Source organism: Sturnira hondurensis, unplaced genomic scaffold (assembly GCF_014824575.4).
Source record: "Sturnira hondurensis isolate 20B ecotype Veracruz unplaced genomic scaffold, ASM1482457v3 Scaffold0008640, whole genome shotgun sequence".
In the NCBI taxonomy this organism is placed as follows: domain Eukaryota; kingdom Metazoa; phylum Chordata; class Mammalia; order Chiroptera; family Phyllostomidae; genus Sturnira; species Sturnira hondurensis.
The window spans coordinates 20,746,627-20,768,002 of NW_028081271.1; positions in this window are offsets into that span (position 1 = coordinate 20,746,627).

Genomic DNA, 21,376 nt, shown 5'->3' on the forward strand with positions numbered 1-21,376 from the left:
TCTCAGGAGCTTATCACGAAAACGACCGTTCACCCATTCTTAAAGCCCTTTGAAAAACGGTGTCCACGTTGCCATTCAGTTCTGGTTCTCCTGATACCACAGAGAGACGGCTCTTCCTTATTGTCTTTTGCCAGATTCTCTCTTCTTCCCAAGTGTTAAATGTCGTGATGCCCCAAGGTTCTTTCCTGAATTCTCTTTGCTTTCACATCTGTGCTCACTCCTTAGGGAACTTCAGCCAGTGCACTGTTGGTCCCTGTTTATATAAATGAACTATTCCTCTCAAAGATACTTATCCAACTCCCTATTCAACAAGCAACATCCAATTAAATGTCTATTGGAAACTGAAAATTCATTAAGTCCAACAATGCATTCTTGATTACATTCTCCCCCACCCATACCTGCTCATCTCCCAGTTTTTCTTACCTCAGTAAATGCTGCCACTCTCTATCCTGTTGTTTGAGCTAAAAACATTAAAATTGCCCTAAATTTTACTCTTTCTTATACCACAATCAATAGTAACAGTGAACATCCATAGAGCACTTACTGAGTGCAACTCAGGTCACAAGTGTTTTCCATAATTTATATAATCTTTACAAAAATTAATAAACTGGGTTATTTTCACTTCCATTTTACTGATAAAGGAAGATAAATGAGAAGACAGAGATCGTCAGTTTTACAATGGCATGGAGATAGCTCGTGCCCGAAAGGGATCTCAAACTTGAGGAGCTGTCTGTGGAGCCTGGGGTCTCAACCATCATCTTAGACCACCTGGATTGCCATCATCTCCTAATTTAGTGACACAGTAAGAGCTTCCCAGCTGACAGCTAAAACCAGCTAAGTGTGTTACCATTGCTTCTAGTCCTTATACTGAGAGAATAAGGCAAAATAAAGAATTAAACATTATAAGGACTGTAATGAAAGAAAAATGAAAAACATTTATACAGAGCTAATATAATTGCATATATAATTTTAAAACTATAGATAATTTATTAAAATTAGCAGGTGTTTTTAAATGGTAGCCAAATATTGAAGCAATACAAAATAACTTATTCTATTTTTATATTCTAGAAAAAATATAAATATAGAAATTAGAGGTTAAAACATTTAAAAAAGAATGTGTTACTTACATAACATCAAGTAATGTGAAACACAACAAAAATATAACAAAATGTATGAAACACTTCTATGGAGAGATTTTGAGACATCAGTTTTTGAGAGACATTAAAGAAAATAGAAGTAGAAGAAATAGACCCTACTGAGGACCTGGAAGGCCCAACAGTAAAGGCTTCAGTACAGTCACCACCAACAACCGAGCATCATTGTTGGTGTTTTATTTTAGACTGCAATGGACTTACTGTAAGAATAACATGGAAATGCAATTGTCAAACCAAGTGCAAGCAAAGACACTCTTAAGGAAGAACTTACCAACTTTGAACCTAATATAAAACCATAATAATTGTAAAAGCTTGCACTTACACTGGCATTGTGCAATAGAACAGAATACAGGAGACTGGTACTGGACCATAATATGTAACAGTATTATTATTTTTTAGACAAGTGATTTTAGAACAATTTCATTTCCATGTAGACAAAAGATATTTGAACACAATACACAAAACATCAGCTTTGAGTTAACAATCTAAAAATAAAAGAAAAAATAAACATTTTATATATGAATTAATATATTTATGGCCTGTAATAGGGAAATATTTATTAAATGTGAGGCCAAAAAGAAATCATGGCAAAATTAAGCTATTTTGAAATTAAGTACTTCTGTTTCTAAAAAAATAACATTTCTAGAGAGAAAAGGCAAGCCACAGAATATAAGAAATATTTTAACCCATATTACTGGTTAACAACTGCCATGTAAAATATATCAAAAACTCCTACAAAAAAGAAAAACTTGAAGAAAACAACATATCTCAACTTTTAAAATGAAAAATAAAATGTGAACAGGTACTTGACAAAAGTAGAAATCAAAATGGCCAATAAACATTTAAAAATGGGTTTGACCTCACTTATAGGGAAGAAAATATTAGTTAGATCCACAATGAGATATTATTATGTATCAAGATTGGCTAAAAATCTCACATTTCACTATTGTTAATTTTAGAAAGGATATAAAGCAGTAGGAAATGTTTTTTGGTTTGAGTATAAATTGGTACATATCATTGGAATATACATTTCTGACAATATTTTCAAAAGTTGAATATATGCATATTAAGCAATTTCACCCTTAAATATAAACTCATGGATATGTACACCAAGAAATATATACAAGTGTATTCCTAGCTGAATAATAATAGCAGAAAACTTGAAAAAACTCCAATGCACATCAACATTATAATGAATAAATGTAGCCTGCTGTATAATGATACAAATAAATAACTATAGTTGCCTGCAATAACATAGATCAAACATCTGCAAACTACAGCTCATGGGCCAAACAAATCCATTATGACCTATTTTCACATGGCCCACAAGCTAGGAATGTTTTTTACACTTCTATGGCTTGCATAATAAATAGAAAAACAAACACAAATGAATATGTGTCAGAGAATATATTATACACAATTTGAAAAGACTAAAATATTTGCTATTGGCTCCTTCCAGAAAAGGTTTGCCAACCCCTGACATAGAGGGATGTTAAAACATACTCTTGATCAAAAGAAGTAGTATTTAAAAATGAATAGAGAATTATTCCAGTCACATACATTTCAAAATCAAAGAAAAGTAACCTCTTTTGTTTCATAATTAACGTAAGTAGTAAAACTACAACAAAAAGTCAGGAAAATCATATCCAAAGAGTCAGATTGCAATTATTTATTGATTTCTTTTAGAGAGACAGGAAGAGAAAGAAAGAATAACATTGATTTGTTGTTCCACGTATTCATGCATTCACTGGTAGACTCTTGTATGTGCCCTGACAGGGAATCAAATCTACAACCTTGGCATATTGAGATGATGCTCTAACCAACTGAGTTACCTGGCCAGGGCCTAGATTATAATTATTGATACTATGGGGGAAGATGAAAAGTGTTGTCATGGAGAGAGGTACACAGGAACTTTAGGTTCTGAAAATGAAATTCTCTTTCTTGACCTGGAGGAGTTCACTTTAGACACACACATACAAATTACAAACCACGCAAGAAAATAAAGTACCCTGAGGGAGAATCTGGTTAATAACAAACATTAGGAATAAGGTCTCAAGAATTAGAAGTAATAAAAAAATTATAAAATGTGCTTTAAATTGTCAAAAGTTAAAAGACATGATAAAATTGTAATAAATACAGAATTTTAAAAACTATGTTTTGAAAGAAACAAAAAGAATGTTTAAAAATAAAAATATAATTATTTAAATTAACAATAAAAGGTTTAGTAAACATCATGTCAAACACAATCAAATAAATACTTTTTAAAAGATTGTATTTATTTATTTTTAGAGAGGGGAAAGGAAAGGAGAAAGAGAGGGAGAGAAACATCAACGTGTGGTTGCTTCTCACATGTTCCCCACTGGGGACCTGGCCCACAACCCAGGTGTGTGCCCTGGCTGGAAATGCGAACCTTTGGTTTGCAGGCCAGTGCTCAATTCACTGAACCACAGCAGCCAAGGCTGAATAAATAATTTTAAACACAACTAAATAAAAAATTAGTGAACTGAAACATTTGTCTATGGCAATTACTACAGGACATAACAACCCAGTGTGTTAAAGGAACAGAAAATGTACACATTGAGCCACATGGCAAATAAAGATGACTGACGTGTCTAATAAGAGCTCCAGAAGGAGAGAATGAGGAAAAATTGGGGCCAAAAATGTACAAAATGATAAGTAACTAAGAATTTTCAGACCTGATAAAAACTGCATCTTATTATAAAAATATTATTAGACTCTATTAAATCTAGCCATTTTTTCAGTGAACAAGTAGGTGGCATCTCAATAATTCACAGGTCATTTAACATTAGAAAATCTACAAGTGGGATCCACTACTTTAACAACTATGATTAAAGGAGATAAACTATGAGATTATCTAATTAAATGCAAAAATGTGTTATAATTAATGATCATGGTTTTAAAAATATCTTTGAACAAACTAGGCATAAAATGGCATTAACTTTTATTATTTTGTCAATCAACATCTAAGACTGAATATTGTATTTAATGCTAAAACATTATAGCATTTTCCCTAAAATAAAGAAAAAAGATAAGGATGACTTCTATCAGCAATATTCTTTGGAATTATACCTCAGGCCTTAGCCAGACCTATAAGATAGGAAAATGTTAAGTGATGTGCAATTTGGAAGAAACAAAATGAACATTATTCAAAGGTGACATGGTTATCTACACAGAAAAGAGAGTAAATACATAAACTATTAGAATTAATAAAAGTGCATCAATGTTACTCGATATAACAGAATGTTTCCTGCTGACAATAAAAACTTAGAAATCTTATCCATGATAAGAGCAGGAGTGTATAGAAATAAATTTTTTAAAGGCAGGAAATAAAGTTTATAACAAATTATCTAACTTTATTGAATATGCCAAAGAGATCATAACTGGTGACAGCAGGCACATTCATGAATAGAAACACTAAATATCTGTAATTCTAACCATTACCCTCACAGTGGATTTTTCTGTGTATTTGTTGCTTTTAACAGAATTTAACTAATGGATACTAAAATTAACATGGACAAATGAAGGGCCAAGAATTTCCAAAACTATACAAAATAATAAGAAGAAGGGGATGGACTAGCTATCTCAGATGCAAGATTTATTAATAAGCTACAGCCATTAGGACAGCGTGGTCTAGATGCAGGGATTGGTCACCCGAGCAGTTGAACAGCACGGAGGCCAGAACAGACACTAACCATGTTCTATGAGATGGCTTTAGAAATCAGTAGTGGGGGAAAATGTGATTGTGTGACAGTGGTGGAGTAATTATCCATTCAAAACAAAGTCATTTAAAATCTACTTCATGTGATAATAAATGGCACAAAACCAACAGTCACAATAATAACATTTATTGAATGTTCTTTACTGTTCTATTAAAGGCTGTGTATGAGTTAACTCATTTAATCCTTTCTACAGGCCAATAAGATATTTTGCAGATAAATAAGCAGAGTCTCAGAAAGAGGCCAAACACTCCCACAGTCACGCCGCAAGTAGGCGGCGGGAGCAGCGTTGTGCTTTGTGCATCAGCAGTGAAGGCCTGGAGCCCCAGCTCCCGACGCCCACACATGGTCTCCTTGTGATGGAAATGAATTTCCCATGAGTCGAGTCCGAAAGGCAAAAATCAAACCTTAACACACCAAGAATCAATTTTCAGACATGATACTAGGTTAGAAAAAATTCTACACATGTATTTACTAAATTTATAATCGTATGTGTGGAATGTCATGTAAAACCTCAAAATGTGGTTATATATTAGATAGGAGGAGGAAGGATGAGATAGGGCAGGAAGTTTTGAAGTGTTTCTGTGATATTTGTTGTTTTAAACAATAATCTACAAAACGATATTTCCTCAATCTGATTGGTGGATATGTATATGCCTATGTATTATTCTATATGTCTAGCATTTTCTACATATTTGCATTTAAAAATAGATACAAAGTAGATTTTTAAACTGTTTTTATTGGTTTTCAAGTACAGTAGTCTTCATTTGCCCCCACCCCAGCCACCCCCACTTCCCACCCTTGACCCTACGCCTCTTTGGTTTTATCCATGTGTCCTTTATAGATGTTCCTGAAAATAAGTTGGAAATGAAATCAATGAGTATAAAATATGCTTTTTAAAACATTTAATAACTTTACTTTTATTTTTAATTATAGTTTATTTTTAATATTAGTTTGTATTAGTTCAGGTGTGTAGCATAGTGGCTAGACAATCATATACTTTACAAAGTGCTTGCCCTGTAGTTCAAGTATCTACCTGGTACCATATGTAGGTATCACAACATTATTGACTTTGTTCCTATGCTATTGTTTACATCTCTAAACATTGGTTCTGAACTACCAATTTGTAGTTCTCAATTTCTTCACCTTTTCCCCCCAGGTCCCAACTTTCCTCCCCTCTGGCAACTTTCAGCCTGTTATCTGTGTTTATAACTCTATTTCAGTTTTGTTTGTTTATTTATTTTATTCTTTAGATTCCAGAGATACATGACATCATACGGTATTTATCTTTTTCTGTCCGAATTCTTTCAGTTAACATAATACCCTCTAGGTCCATCCATTTCGTCAAAAATGGTAAGATTTCCTTCTTTTTTATGGCTGATTAATATTCCATTGTATATACAGGATCTGGCAGAAGTAAGGTTTGCTTGAGTGTGGTTGGTCGGTGTGTCCGTCTCACATGAGATGGACAGTGATTTGTCCATCACCTAAAATGTCATATGATGTGCTTGAGTGTGATATTGTTATGTTACAGAATTATATGCCTAGAATTTTGTGATACAAGATTTTGTAATAAAAAGGGGCATTATTTGTGCTGGATAGTATATGTACCACAACTTTTTTTTATCAGTTTGTCTATTGATGGGTCATTAGGTTGCTTTCGTATCTTGGTTACTGTAAATGACTCTACAATCAACATTGGGGTGTATATATCCCTTCCAATTGGTGTTTTGAGTTTCTTTGGATATATACCACTAATGTGCCCATGAGTGTGATAAAATTTCCCACAACAGTCCATTCTCAAACTTGCATATCAAACTCTGATCATTATGTGGGACCTACACTGCCTTGTGCACTGTAGTTCCTCAGTAAATTGTTGATTGAGCCATTTACAACCTGGTATTAAACCAAAATAAACAAAATTAAACCACAGTAATTCAGAAAATGCCTACCTGGTATTTCTTCAGTACAAAATTGATTTCCTCTGCATAATGTTAGGAAAGGAAAGCTGAGGTGCTTAATTTCGCTCTTTTCAGTAGCGAAACTGATTAGAAAGTTTGTGCAAATTGTGCATTAAAACAAGCTTCCTTGGAAGGGCTGGGATGTTTGTTTACTCTGTGAGCATTTCACTTTCTACTCACAGAGAACTAATATCTGTTTCCAGCCAGCTTTGGCTAACCTTGGATGCCCTTTCCTCCCGTTTAGAATTCCACAAAGCGCAGTTTTCATTTCAAGCACAACCCATGCCTTTGAAATTGTTCCCATCATTTAGAGCAATTTTCTCATCCTCATGCTGTTTCCATTTGCCTTCCTCAAGGCATCCTGAAGCCAGGTTGTACCAAACAAAGGAGTGTTCTTCCTCCTCTTCTTTTACTTTTATATTCATGATTATTTACTATGGAACTAAGCTGAAAATACTTGGATTCTAGATGCTACCCCATTTTAGCAGTTTCTATCACATTTGTCTAATTTCCTAGAACCATGTTGAGAGCAATCACCAGATAATTTAGGCATTGCTGTTGATGGTATAGTTGGTGTATATATATTTTTTTTCTTTCTTTTCTTCTTCTTTTTTTTTTTTTAGCAAATTGTGTGGAGAGTACTTTTGCCCTAGCTTTCAAAGTCAGGCTGGCTTTGGCACTTAATTGCACTGTTATGATGCCCATTTATATTAATTAATATTCTGTTTATCTTAGCTCCTAGAGGTCTTAAAGTCTTCTGGTTATAAAAATAGTCCTTGGTTGACATTTCTGATGTGTCTAAGAAGTTTTTAATGTCATCCTAAAATTTTCTAAATTATTATCTTGATCAATGTTTTTATCCAAATAATCTTTGCTCACAGACCAGGTATTATTATTTCCCTCTGCAAGTCTCTGGTCCTCTGAATTTCACATTCTTCTTTTTGGCTCATTGTATTGGCAATATGTTCTACCTTTACCTATTTTGAATCAACTTGCCACCTTGACCACACTACCCCTTTGCAATGCCAACCTGAAGGCTGTGGTATTTGTAAAGATATATTCAATTAAAAAGCTTCTGCACAGCTGAAGAAAACAACAGCAAAATGAAAAAGGGAACCAACCATATGGGAAAATATATTTGCCAATGAGGCCTCAGACAAGGGTTTGATCTTCAAATATATAAAGAACTCACACAACTCCACAACAGGAATACAAATAATCCTGAGCAGACACTTCTCCAAGAAGGACACACAGAGGGCCCATAACACATGAAAGGATGATCTGCATCACTAGCCATCAGAGAGATGCAAATTAAAATCACAATGAGATACCATTTCACACCATTAGAACTGCCCTCAGAACCAAATCAACAAACAGGAAGTGCTGGCTAGGTTGTGGAGAAAAGGGAACCCTTGCACACTGCTGGTGGGAATGCAGACTGGTGCAGTTACTGTGGAAAAGCTAATGTGGAATTTCCTTAGAAAACTAAAAATAGAACGGCCTTTTGACCTGGCAATTCCACTGCTGGGATTATACCCTAAGAATCCTGAAACACCAAATCAAACGAATCTATGTATCCCAATGTTCATAGCAGCACAATTTACAATGGCCACATGCTGGAAGCAGCCTAAGTGCCCATCAATAAATGAGTGTATCAAAAACAGTGTTACATTTACACAATGGAATACTATGCAGCAAAAAGAAAGAAGGAGCTGCTACCCTTCTCAACAGCATGGATGGAACTGGAGAGGCTTTTGCTAAGTGGAATAAGCCAGGCAGTGAAAGACGAATATGATTTCACCTATAAGTGGAACCTAATTAATAAAACAAATAAGTGAGCAAAATAGAACCATAGACATGGAAATAAAGAACAGAATGACAGTGACCAGAGGGGAGAGATAAGGGGGGTAATGGGGAAAGAAGGGGGAGGGTCAAGTCAAGGAATGTGTATAAAGGGCCCAAGGACAAGGACAATGGGGCCGAGGGAGGATTGAATGTGGGAGGGGGATGAGTAGGGCAGGGGAGAGTAATGTGGGGAAAATGGGGACAACTATAATTGAACAATGATAAAACATTTTTCAAAAGAAATTAAATAAAAGATCTTAGTCACTGCTAAAAGAAAGGAAATAAAAGATGCCTAACTATTTTAGTTTTCAACAACTCTATAACTTCCTTCTTGTCATTTCTAATCTCTGTTACTTCTTATTCCTTCCTTCGGATACACAGAGTAGCTCCACAAAACATTACCTTCACATCCACACATAGTGTTACAGTGTTCGTACTGCTTCTGCTTTAAAATTGTGCATATTTTTCCCTCTCTCTCCACCCCCTTCTATGCCTCCACTGCAGAAGGCCTTTGCTCTCACACTTACCCCACTTTTCTTTTCCTAAACATTTCCCAGAAAAAAAAAACAGGATAGAGGTAGCAATTAATATAAATTTCATTCAATTACCTATTCATTTGTATTTATTTTTCCATTTAATAATTGTGTATTGACATGCATAACTGAACAATGTAAAGGTAAACAAGATTTACTCACTTCTATCCCCCAGGAGCTTTTGCTAATTGATAGTGAGAAAATTAAAAAATATATTCATTTTTTTAGTTCTAATTTTTAACCACAAAAAAACTATTAAGTTAGAAAAGTCCAAAAAGCTAACTCTTGTTATTTTTAGATTTGACTGGTGTTTTGCTTTCCCATAATCCCAGCTCAGTGGGTTATAAGAAGTTCCCATTTGCATGTGACCTGCTGTACTGAGGGATAAATCAGTTATTTTTGGATGACCATGAAAATTTCACAGAGCAACATGGGCTAAATCCCATATTGCCTGTTCCCGCTCTCGACAAGTCTCTCTGAGAAGGATCATTTACATTTCTTCTTCTAATTCATGTCTAGACAACTCTCTAATCTGCCTGTACTTGTATTTAAAAAATGTAACTAGGTGTAAAGGTAATATTTAACTGCATTTTTATTTAAAAATATATCAGCACTGTTGAAAACTATTGATTAATTTAATACTTTCCTAAAAGGATAGTTAGCTTTCTCAACGCCATTCAATGTGTTAGAATTTCTCTTTAATAAAAACCAACACTTGGAAGAAATTCTCTTGACTAATAAGTTCTGCTTCTCAACTGTCTGCTCTGTTTTATTACCCTAATGGTGTTTGTTTGTTCTTTCAGTACATTGCTTTAATATTTAAAAGTGTATAATGTGTCTTGTTATTTGTTAGTACAAGAATTTCCTCTTTTTTTCCTTTTCAAAGCTGTCTTAGTTATTCTTATATATTTCTTTTTCATCTGAATTTTAGAAATAGCTTATCAAGTTCCATAAAATATTCCTCTTTTATTTGTGATTTATGTTCCTTTCTCTTGGTCAAAGCTGCCAAAGATTTATTCGTATTACAAACCTGAAGAAAATACACATTTTTCTGAGTATAAAATTACAAACTCAAACCTTTTTTCAAAAGCTTCATGTTTTTTTGAGTTTGGTTAGATTTAATTTTTTTATGTATTCGACCAAATCCCATTTTAAATTTTCTCTTTCTACTTGATGTGCTGAAATGTTTTTAAATGTGGATGGAATGGGATTTTTAAAAAATGTTATTTATCTGTTTTTGGCTTCAGGAGGCCTTTCATTTTGAGAATTTGTATCGTGGACTGGACTTGAGTGTGTCAGTTAGAACTCAGCTTTTGGAATATATACACATATTTAAAAGACAGCTAAGTGTAAGTTGGTATATGCATGTATTTGCATATATACATTTAATCCAAATCCATATTGAATATGAATATGGAATATTCATAAGCACATATATAACAATGAAACAAATAAGAGGGCAAGTTCTTTTTATACCAGAATGGTAAATAATAAATATAGATGGTATAATGCATTAAAAAAATCACTACTTGAGAATCACCATAGTAATTGCTTTAGTCAAGAACCAGCAATAGATACTAAAACCAATGGGTACAAATTTTGTAAGAAATCTTGACAAAGTGCACAAAGTTAGCATTACCGTTCATGAGCCAAATAGATACCAGTGCCAGCTGATGGGGTGCGCTGAGAATCACACAACATTGCTTCTGGGGTGTTCCTGCCAAAAATGTATTTCATCAACATGACCATAAAGAGGCTTCAGAAATTCCCAACTGAGAGTTATACTACAAAATAAATAGCCACTACTTAAAAAAAAAATCAGGGTTTGCATTAATGGAGGAAAGAAACTCAAAAACCCAAATGCAGCATTTAATTATGGATTGGATCCTGGACCAGAAAAAAAAATTCTTATGGTATTAAGAAAACTTGACTAAGTTCTATAGATTAGTTAATAGAACTATACTAATACAAATTTCCTGATTTGGAAAATTGTGATCTCGTTTGTAAGAGAAAACCCTTGTTTTTAGGAAATATATACTAAGGTATAGAGGCATTCTCTTTGCAACTTACTCTCAAATGATTCATAAAAATGACATGTTCCCCCCACACACACACTGAGAGAGAGAGAGAAGGATAAAACATGGTAAGTACAAAATTATTTCAAAACAAATAATAGAAATTCTTTAAACTATGCATTATTGAGAAAGCATCATGCCACATCGGGGCCCAGTAAGCCAGCAAAAGTGTGCCGGCTGTCAAAGTGCTGTCCCAAACAGAGCATCACAGTCAGAATTGCATGCTGTCCCCTTTCTCTGCACGACTGAGTCAGCAGTCACAATGGCCAGCTTTCAATGACGCTCTCTCTCCCCTGTGCTGGTAGAATAAGAGCAGACTTTGGGCAAGTGTGTACTTTTGACATTTGCCAGCTGAAGACAGGCAATAAACAAATGCCCTGTAAACAGTTACGCATCTTGGTTGAGTTTACAACAAGAGATCTCTAAAAACCATCAACTCAGGCAGATTCCATGTTGCACTTGAAAGTATGCTTTCCAGAAGCCCTGGGCATGGAACAAAATGAAATACTGGGCAAGTGAAATAAATCTCTTTCCTTATGGAACTTCAGGACACAAAGAAAACAGCAGTTTTGCCTCAATATGGTCTTTGGGTTACCAGAAGTGACATTAATGAATTGCATGCTAAAAGGATAAGGGCTCTGGGGAGTGGTTGCTACCTTTGTGGGGAAGGCCACCAAGATGAATATTTTCCCTGCATCCAGTGACAAATGTTCTACATAAGCAGGGAATGGAGTTGTTTGAGCTTCCTCATTACTTGGTTGAAGAAAGATGTCCAATGATTATTTTTCTGTTGGGCTCTGGGAAAGGAAACTTATTTTAGGTGGCCTCTTATGGACTTTTTATTGTACATAAAGGACTATTAATGTAGGAATCTGCGTTTATGAAATCATTTATTTTTCTTTTGACATCCTCTCACTTTCTCTGCCATGACTATTTCAAAACAACTGGGTTTCAATCTCTAAAGAAAGCTCAGAGCTCTGTGGAAAAGAGCAAGTTCTGGGCCAATAAAATTGTTTTGACCTAATTATTTGCTCTATTGCTTGGCTTTTCCTCATGCTTCTTCCAATTATGTTGGCATCTGTTGGGTCGGTGCACTTGCTCACTTGTTCATTTATATGTTAATCTATATGTTTACCAAATAAAACCAGCGCTACTGTAAATACACACTGAAGGGAAAAAACGCAAGACTTTGTATTGTAGTGGACCTGCTCATACTATTCTTAGCCAATACGCACAAGAAATAACAATGTCCTGTTCATTTGTTGCTCATTAATTTCTAAGAAAGTTATGCAAATGAAAAGAGGCCAAAATTCAAATGAGTTTCTAAATCTACTATAAATTTACAGAAAGGATAGATGAGAAGACACTGGGCTGACTAGGAAAGGCATAGAGGAAGGGGTGTTAAAATGTACCCAGATAAACAGGTGGGATTCAGGGAGTTCGAAAAGAAAGGTAGTTATGGTGAGAAAATCAGGTTCAGTGCAGTGTGTTCAGGGAGCAGTGACAAGGCTGTTCCTGGGAGAAGCTAGTGAGAAAAGAATGAGAAATATTCACCTTGTAATCTCAGTGCTGGCCATACCAACAGAGTTCAACACAATGTCTCCTTTTCCTCTTCCGTTCCTCCATTCCCTCTCTTTTTCCAGCAGATTTCTGGGTAGAACACAATATTATTCAGAACTTTATATTATTATCTGAGGGTGTGGGAGGTTAGCCTACACTATTTAGGGACAGTACTGCCCCCGATCACCAGCATACCCTCCATTGTCTTCATTGGTTCCCAAATGATTTTTTAACAAGAAGATTCCGTCATTCTTTTACAGAGGTTTTTGGGAGTCAGAGTGGGTTTATTTCAAGTAAGACAGTAAGCAGCAGTTATTATGTCAGGTGATTTTATTCAGAAGTTAGATGTTCCTCACTCCTTCCTCCCCCTTCTCTCTTCCCTTAAGTAGAGAGAAATATTGAAACTCAGACAGTCTGGTCTCTGACTCCAGACACACAGTAAACTTGTAAGTAAAAATTGAAAAAAAAAGAAAATTCATGTACAAAGGAAGTAGGTCAATTTGAAAAAAAATTGTCAATCGATCAATTTTAAAAAGAATCCCATTGGTCAAAATATTAAGAATTTTTCAAAGTTTTGTTTTTTATCTTCTATACAGCACTTATTTCTACATTTTTTGTTCCTACTCTTGACATTTTATATGTAAATGCATATCATTTCTTTTTGTGGTTTTAGTCACTTCTTTTTTTGTGTGGATTTGGGTCCTGTCACTACTCTCAATGCTGTACCTACCTTAGCCCAAAAATTTATCAGAAATTTTACACTTACACAATGTCAGACACAATATGCCACATCTTTCTTTAGGACAGCATTTAAAGGGAAGCCCCCCTCCACTTTTCATAAAAAAACAATGGGTTGGAGTAGAATCAAATGCAAAGCAAGGCTACTGGAAGAGGTAAGGAAAGCAGGGGCAAGAGTTTGAAGTGGAAGGAAAATGAAAAAAATAATAATTTTATAATTTATTAAATTCAATCATTGATTGAATTGGTCATTTAGTTGGATTCACTGTAGGACACTATTTTAAAGAAAACTGATATGAAGCCAGTGTAAATTTCTCAAGCTCCATGATGAAAATTTCTTCTTCATCATTTTAAAAATTGTACTGACTTTATTGTGGTGACATCAGTTAATAAAATTATATAGGTTTCAGGTGTACAATTCTAAAATACACTATCTGTATATTGCATTATATGTTCACTACCCCACATCAAGTATCCTTCCAACACCATTTATCCCCCCTCCCTTTATCCTTCCCACCCATCTTCTTCTTCATCTTGAATGATGGCTTTAACTTCTCTTTGGTCACTTAAGAGGTCCTGATTTATGTTTTCTGTCCTCTGAGACAGACATGTTAGCCAAATGACACAGAGGTTGTCTTCGAAGTCAACAAAACTTTTCCTGTTTGGACCACATTTTAGGAGTTTATTTAAAATATTCAATTAAAATAATTTAAATGCTTGAAAATACATTAATAATATTGAGATATGTTCTTTGGAGGCATGGATACATGGAACAGACTGACAACTGTCAGAGAGGAGGAGGGAGAGGAGACTGGATGAAAGAAGGTGAAGGAATAGCAAAGAACATGCATACATCACGCATAGACACAGACAACAGTGTGGTGATAGCCAGAGAGAAATGGGGGTGGGGGCCTCATGCAGGTCAGCAGAGTTGGGGGGGATGGGGATGAAAAGTGACTTTGTTTAGGGCAATGGGCATCTAATGATTTGTTGAGTTGTATACTTGAAACCTGTATAGTTTTGCAAACCCATATTGCTCCAATAAATTTTTTTTTTTTCAAAAAAGAGGTCCTGGCTGGGGTAGCTCAGTGGATTGAGGGCGGGCCTGCAAACCAAAAGATCATAGTTTGATTCCCAGTCAGGGCACATGCCTGGGTTGTAGGCCGGTTCCTGGCAGGGGATGCACGAGAGGCTACCATACATTGATATTTCTCTCCCTCTCTCCTTCCCTTCCCCTCTAAAAGATAAATAAATAAAATCTTTTTTAAAAAGATATGCTTCTGCTTTAATTTTTTAAAAGATTTTATTTATTTATCTTTTAGAGGGGAAGGGAAGGACAGGAGAGAAATATCAATGTATGGTCGCCTCTCGTGCATCCCCTGCCAGGAACCGGCCTACAACCCAGGCATGTGCCCTGACTGGGAATTGAACCGCGATCATCTGGTTCGCAGGCCTGTGCTCAATCCACTGTGCTATACCAGCCAGGGCACTTCTGCTTTAATTTTTAATTGCATTTTTAATTTTTTTGAGTTTAAGGCAATGATTAAACTGTAGTACCCATGGTATACATAAAGTAAATTCTGCATGATGACTCTGTGGGCCTGGGTTAAGCGGGAAGGGATAGGGACAAAGTTAGGTGCAGTTTTTCTGCTCTGGCGCCATCTCAACAATGTGCCACATTATTTTCTTTTGATAATTGTATCTCCCCCTTGTTTCTGAGAACTGTGGGCCTCAGCCCCCATGCCATCCCATTTCTGTGGAACAATCTGCTGTTGTTTTCAACATTTCACTACACTGAAATCCATAGTTCATAAATTAAACTTAATGAAGGAAGTGTGGGCAGATGACTAAGCTGCTTTTTCTAAATACTTGGAACAGCCTTATTATGGCAGCATCCAGACTATTAATCACCAAACTTGGCAGTATTTTAATGTTGCCCTTTATGAATATCCACATTTATAGGTTTACCTCGAACTTGTAAACCTAGTCACTGAGACGGCAGTCCTCAGGGCTGGCATGCACACAGTGAAGCTACTCTGTTTAGTTTTGTCAACATTAAAAAATTGTTGATGAAAATAAAGTTGACAAAAACATAATGTTGACAACACTCAGCACATGTGAATGTTTTCTAAGTAACACTTTTCATGTTATGCCATTTTTAGATTTACAGAATGATCCCAAATACTCCAACTATACTCCAATAATAATTGTTATTATTAAGATGTTTTATGAGAATAGTACACTTGTCACCTTCATGAACCAACAGTAATATAGTACTCACTAAAGTAAAAGCTTAATTCAGATTTCCCCTAGTACCTCTTTACTGTTCTAGGACCTCACCCATGATACCACATTATTCTGAGTAGTCATGTCTCCCTAGACTCCATTTGGTTGTGACAGTCTCTAAACTGTCTAATGACTCCCACAGTTTTAAGGAATACGGGTCAGGTATTTTGTGGAACGTTTCTCCACTGGAATTTGTCTGGTGTTTCTCTCATGATTAGACTGGGATAATGTATTTCTGGAAGAGAGAACACAGAGCTAAAGTGCCCTTCTCATCACATTGTATCAAGGATGCTCACATCAAAGGTGTCACTTAGGACTGTCGATGTTAATCTTGATACCTTGCCTTAAAGTGATGTTTGTCAATTTCTCCAATTACTCTTTTTTCCCCAGTTTTATTGAGAAATGATTAACATACATCATTGTATAAGGTTTAAGGTATATAGCATGATCACTTGACTTATGTGTTTTATCAAATGATTACCATAATATGCTTAGTTAACCTCCACCATCTCATATAGATATTAAAAAAAGAAAAAAATATGCCTGTGATGAGAACTCCTGGGATCTACTCTCTTAACAACTTTCTATATAGCTATGTTAATTATAGTCATCACATTGTACATTATATCCCTAGTACTTTATTTATCTTATAACTGGAAGTCTGTACCTTTTGACCACCTTTCTCCAATTGCCACTCCACACACTGTGTTAATAGTTTTTTGGGGTTTTTTTGGGTTTGTTTTTGTTGTGCAGAAGCTTTTTAGTTTGATACAGTATCATTTGTTTATTTTTTGTTTTGTTGCTTGTGCTTTAGGTGTGATTTCCAAAATATCATTACCAAGACCCATGCCAAAAAACTTTTTTCTATGTTTTCTTCTAAAATGAATCAGGGTTCCAGGTCTCAAGTCTTTGATGCATGTTGAGTTAATTTGTGAGTCATTTAAGACAGGGGTCAAGTTTCATTATTTTACATGTGAATATATAATTTTCTCAGCACTACTTATTGAAGGTAGAGTCTTTTTTCCCATTTCATATTCTTGGCTCTCTTGTCAGATATAAGTTGACCATGCATGTGTGGGTTTATTTCTAGGTCCTCTGTTTTGTTCCATTGGTTTATCTGTTTTTATGCTAGTACCATACTGTTCTGAAGACTAAAATATTATGGTATAGCTTGATATCAAGAAGTGTTGATGTCTCCTACTTTGTTCTTTCTGAGGCTTTTATTCACTATTCATGCTATTTTGTGGTTCCATATACATTTTAGAAATGTTTTTTCCCTATTTCTGTAAAAAAAAATTTGGAATCTTGGTTAAGTATACACTAGACCTAGAGATGGCTTTTGGTAGTTTGACCTTTTAGCAGTATTAATTCTTCTAATCCATGAACACTGGGTACCTTTTCGTTTGTTTGTATTTTTGGTTTATTTCACCAGTGTCAAGTCGCTCCCTGCAACCCATGATTAAGGAGTAAGGGCTTATGAGTATATATCTTTAAAATCAGAGTATCTGCATAAATTATTTGGAATTCTTCTGCATGGGAAATTTATCCATTTTCTCAATTTATCTATTTATCTAACAATTTATGTTAAAAGTATGGATTCATGGATATTTATCTTGTACTTTGGATTTTAATCAATACTATTTATTTTGTTGCTCAAATTCTTGAAGCTTTGAATATCTATAGCTCTCTTATTTGGCTCCTTTGTCAACATAACTCCATTAGTGTGGGCTTTTCTATTTTTTGAGAAATCCCTTTCTTTCTGGAAATAGAAGATGATCCAGGCTTATCCTGCGTATTTCCTGACCCAATCTAAGAATCAGCTGTTTCTCCAAGCAGCCTATTTATTTATTTGGTAAATGATATAAGAAACCCAGATCTGGCGCCTGCCCATTGCTACTGTGGTGTTCATGTAAATATTTAAAATCTGAATTTTATGTGGAATGTCTATGTTAATCTATTAAAAACAAATAATAATCACTCTTCCAAAGTCTACCAGTTCTGGGACTATGAGATATTATAAGACTTTATTAACATCAATTCCCAGAATTCTGAAAATAGCATGAAAATCTAGTCTAATCTCAGGAATGGATGAGAATTTAAAAAATTTAAGGCAATGGTAAGGGAAATGTGGGAATTACTGTTCTGTGTCAATATTCAACAGACTGGCTTTCTTAATTACAAGGTTAAAAAAACAACTTCCTCATCCTTAAAAGGGGGAAAGAACTACATTGTATGAAGGGATTTGCTTTCCAAACTGTTTCTAGATTGTTTCTTCTTTCTAGGTCATGTATAAATGACCCACGGACGTGGACAACAGGGTAGGGGTTGACTGCAGGAGTGGGGGTGGGCAGGGCTGTGGAGAGCAAGGGCAGGGGGAATTAGGACAACTGTCATAGAACAATAATAAAATAAAATAAAATAAAACAAACAATAATAATAACTTCTCTTTTACTGGCAGTCTTGATATTTGCCAGATCATTATCAATCAATTGTTTCTCCCTCCTATTAAGAAAGGTCATTTCATCAGGTTGTTTTAGTAAGTTTGGGGGTGCCTTCCTTAACACAGAAATATGCCTGAATGACATATTTCTTACCCTAACATCTGAGCCTTCTTTTGTAATTATTTTTAGAGTGCGTGTCATCCTCTATATGGATTTTATTGCCTTGAGAAGTTGTTTAAGCATCTGATTGAAGAGCACTGTATTTAATCTCAGGAAGTCCTATGCCTGGACTAAAATGGACACAGAATAGAACTCTGGGCACAAGGGGAAGACTGAGGAAATATTTACAGATTTAGAAGAAGAATTATGATAGAATAACACCACAAGCCAAGTAAACACTTTCAAGTATAATAAGAAAAGATGAGAACTTAACATTAGTAAATGATCTCTTTCACCTGACTCTAGAATAATTCAAAGGTAAAGCTTGGTTTAAACTCAGGTGTGTCTAATTCCACAACCTGTGATCTTTCTATCACACCATGCTACTTGCTTTTAACTACTTGAGGTGCTAAAATGATAAGTCAAATAACTACACATAAATATATTCATTAGTTAAACATATATATTGATTCCATGGTTGCTGGGATTCAGCACTGATCCACATACTGGGTGTAAAGATGTCTTCCCAACTGTGGAGTTTCCAACGGTGTGAAGTTGCTAGATATTAATCACATTAAATAGTCACATTTAATAAATGCTATTAAGGAAAAATAAGATGAGGTTCTAAAAGGACATAATTGGGAGGACTCAAACTTCATATGAATTTCAGTGATAGCATCATATTTGATCCAAGAATCTCCAGAATGGTAGCAGTCAGTGAGATGGGGTGGTCTAGGAGTGGGCATAGAAAATAAGGAGAGAATCGCTATCGAGTGCTGACAAGCTAGACTTGTCCAGGAAAGGTCAGCATGGACAGGTTATGCAAAAAGTCATGTTTGAAGGTCTTTGTTTAAGTGTAATTTTATATCTAATTCCCAGACTGATTTCTGACCCAGGCCTTCCTGAGGCCCATAGCAGTGAATAGCACCTCTTCAAACAGGAGAATCAACATTGTGGCTTTTCATGTAGCAAGGTGCAACTCTTGGTGTTTTTCCTGCCTCTTCACTAAGCCAATTCAAGACTTATTGAATTTACCTTTATAACATCAGCATCATGATTAACCATGATTTGGCACAAATCCTAAAGCTAGTTGCTGTGAGGATGATGCTACTGGTATAAATATACCATGTGTACCCAGCCAAACCAATTCAATTTTATGGAGGAAAGTAAAAGATGTGAGAATTGAAGAGGCAGTGAGCTTCCTTTGATGTTAACAGTATACCGAGGTGGTATCTCATTGCAGTTTTAATTTGCATCTCTCTGATAGCTAGGGATACTGAACATTGTTTCATATGTCTTTGGACCCTCTGTATGTCCCCCTTGGAGAAATATCTATTCGAGTTCTTTGCCCATTCTTTAGTTGGGTTGCTTGTCTTAGGGTGGAGTTGTATGAGTTCTTTATATATTTTGGAGATTAAACCCTTGTCTGAGGTATCATTGGAAAAATATGTTTTCCCATATGGTTGGTTCTCTTTTCATTTTAATACTGTTTTCTTTAGCCGTGCAGAAGCTTTTTATTTTGATGAGATCCCACTTGTTTATTCTTTCCTTTATGTCCCTTGCTCTAGGGGACATATCAGTGAAAATATTGCTGTGTGAAATATCTGAGATTTTCCATCCTATGTTCTCCTCCAGGACTTTAATGGTGTCATGACTTATATTTAAATCTTTTATCCACCTTGAATTTATTTTTGTGTATGGTGTAACTTGGTGATCGAGTTGAATTTTTTTTGCATTTAGTTGTCCAGCTCTCCCAACACCATTTGTTGAAGAGTCTATTTTTCCTCCATTTTATGTTGCTGCCCACTTTGTCAGATATTAATTAACTATAGAGACTTGGGTTTATTTCTGGGCTTTCTGTTCTGTTCTGTTCCATTGGTCTATGTGCCTGTTTCTATGCCAGTACCAGGCTGTTTTGATTATAGTGGCTTTGTAATACAGTTTGATTTCAGGTATTGTGATAGCAGCACAATTAACAATAGCCAAGTACTGGAAGCAACCTAAGTGCTCATCCGTAAATGGATGGATCAAAAAACTATGGTACATTTACACAGTGGAATTCTATGCAGCAGAAAGAAAAAAAGGAGCTCCTACCCTTTGTGACAGCTTGGATGGAACTGGAGAGGCTTATGCTAAGTGAAATAAGTCAGGTGGTAAAAGACAAATACCATATGGTCTCACCTTTAAAAGGAACCTAATCAACAAAACGAACAAGCAAGCAAAATATAACCAAAGACACTGAAATTGAGAACAGGCTGACAGTGACTAGAAGGGTGAGGGGAGGGGATTACAGGAAAAAAGGGTGAAGGGTTTGCAAGAACAATTATAAAGGACACATGGACAATAACAAGGAGGGTGGTGGAAACAGAGGAGGGAGGTGGGGAAGGCTGGAGTTGTGGGGCATGGTGGAGGGGAAAGGAAGAAAACTGTACTTGAACAACAATAAAAAATGTTAAAATAAAAAAAAAAGATAAAGTGAATTCTTTATTTTTCAAAAACAAAAACAAAAGCAGTATACCAAACTGTAACTACGCATTTGTGGTTGAAGAAAGTAGTGTCAGTCTGGTACCAACTATAAATAGGTTGACAATCACAAGGCTAAAATGTCTCTTGTAGTCACAAAATTCACCAAATCAGTTTTCCAGATGAATTTTTGCCTGAGGCACAGCAGTGCAGCTCAACCGTGTAGTTGTCTTACATCCCACTCAGTGAGGTTAAAGGTTGGAAGTGCCTGCGGTAGGCACTGTTTGGATTGCGATTCCAGTATACAATGACTAAACTCCATTCTCTTTATTATTTCCTGGCTCCACCTAGATTCAGCCACTCCCCAAATCTTCTCTGAGAAACTCCCATGTTTGTTTCTATTTTTCTCCCTATTTGGAGCAAG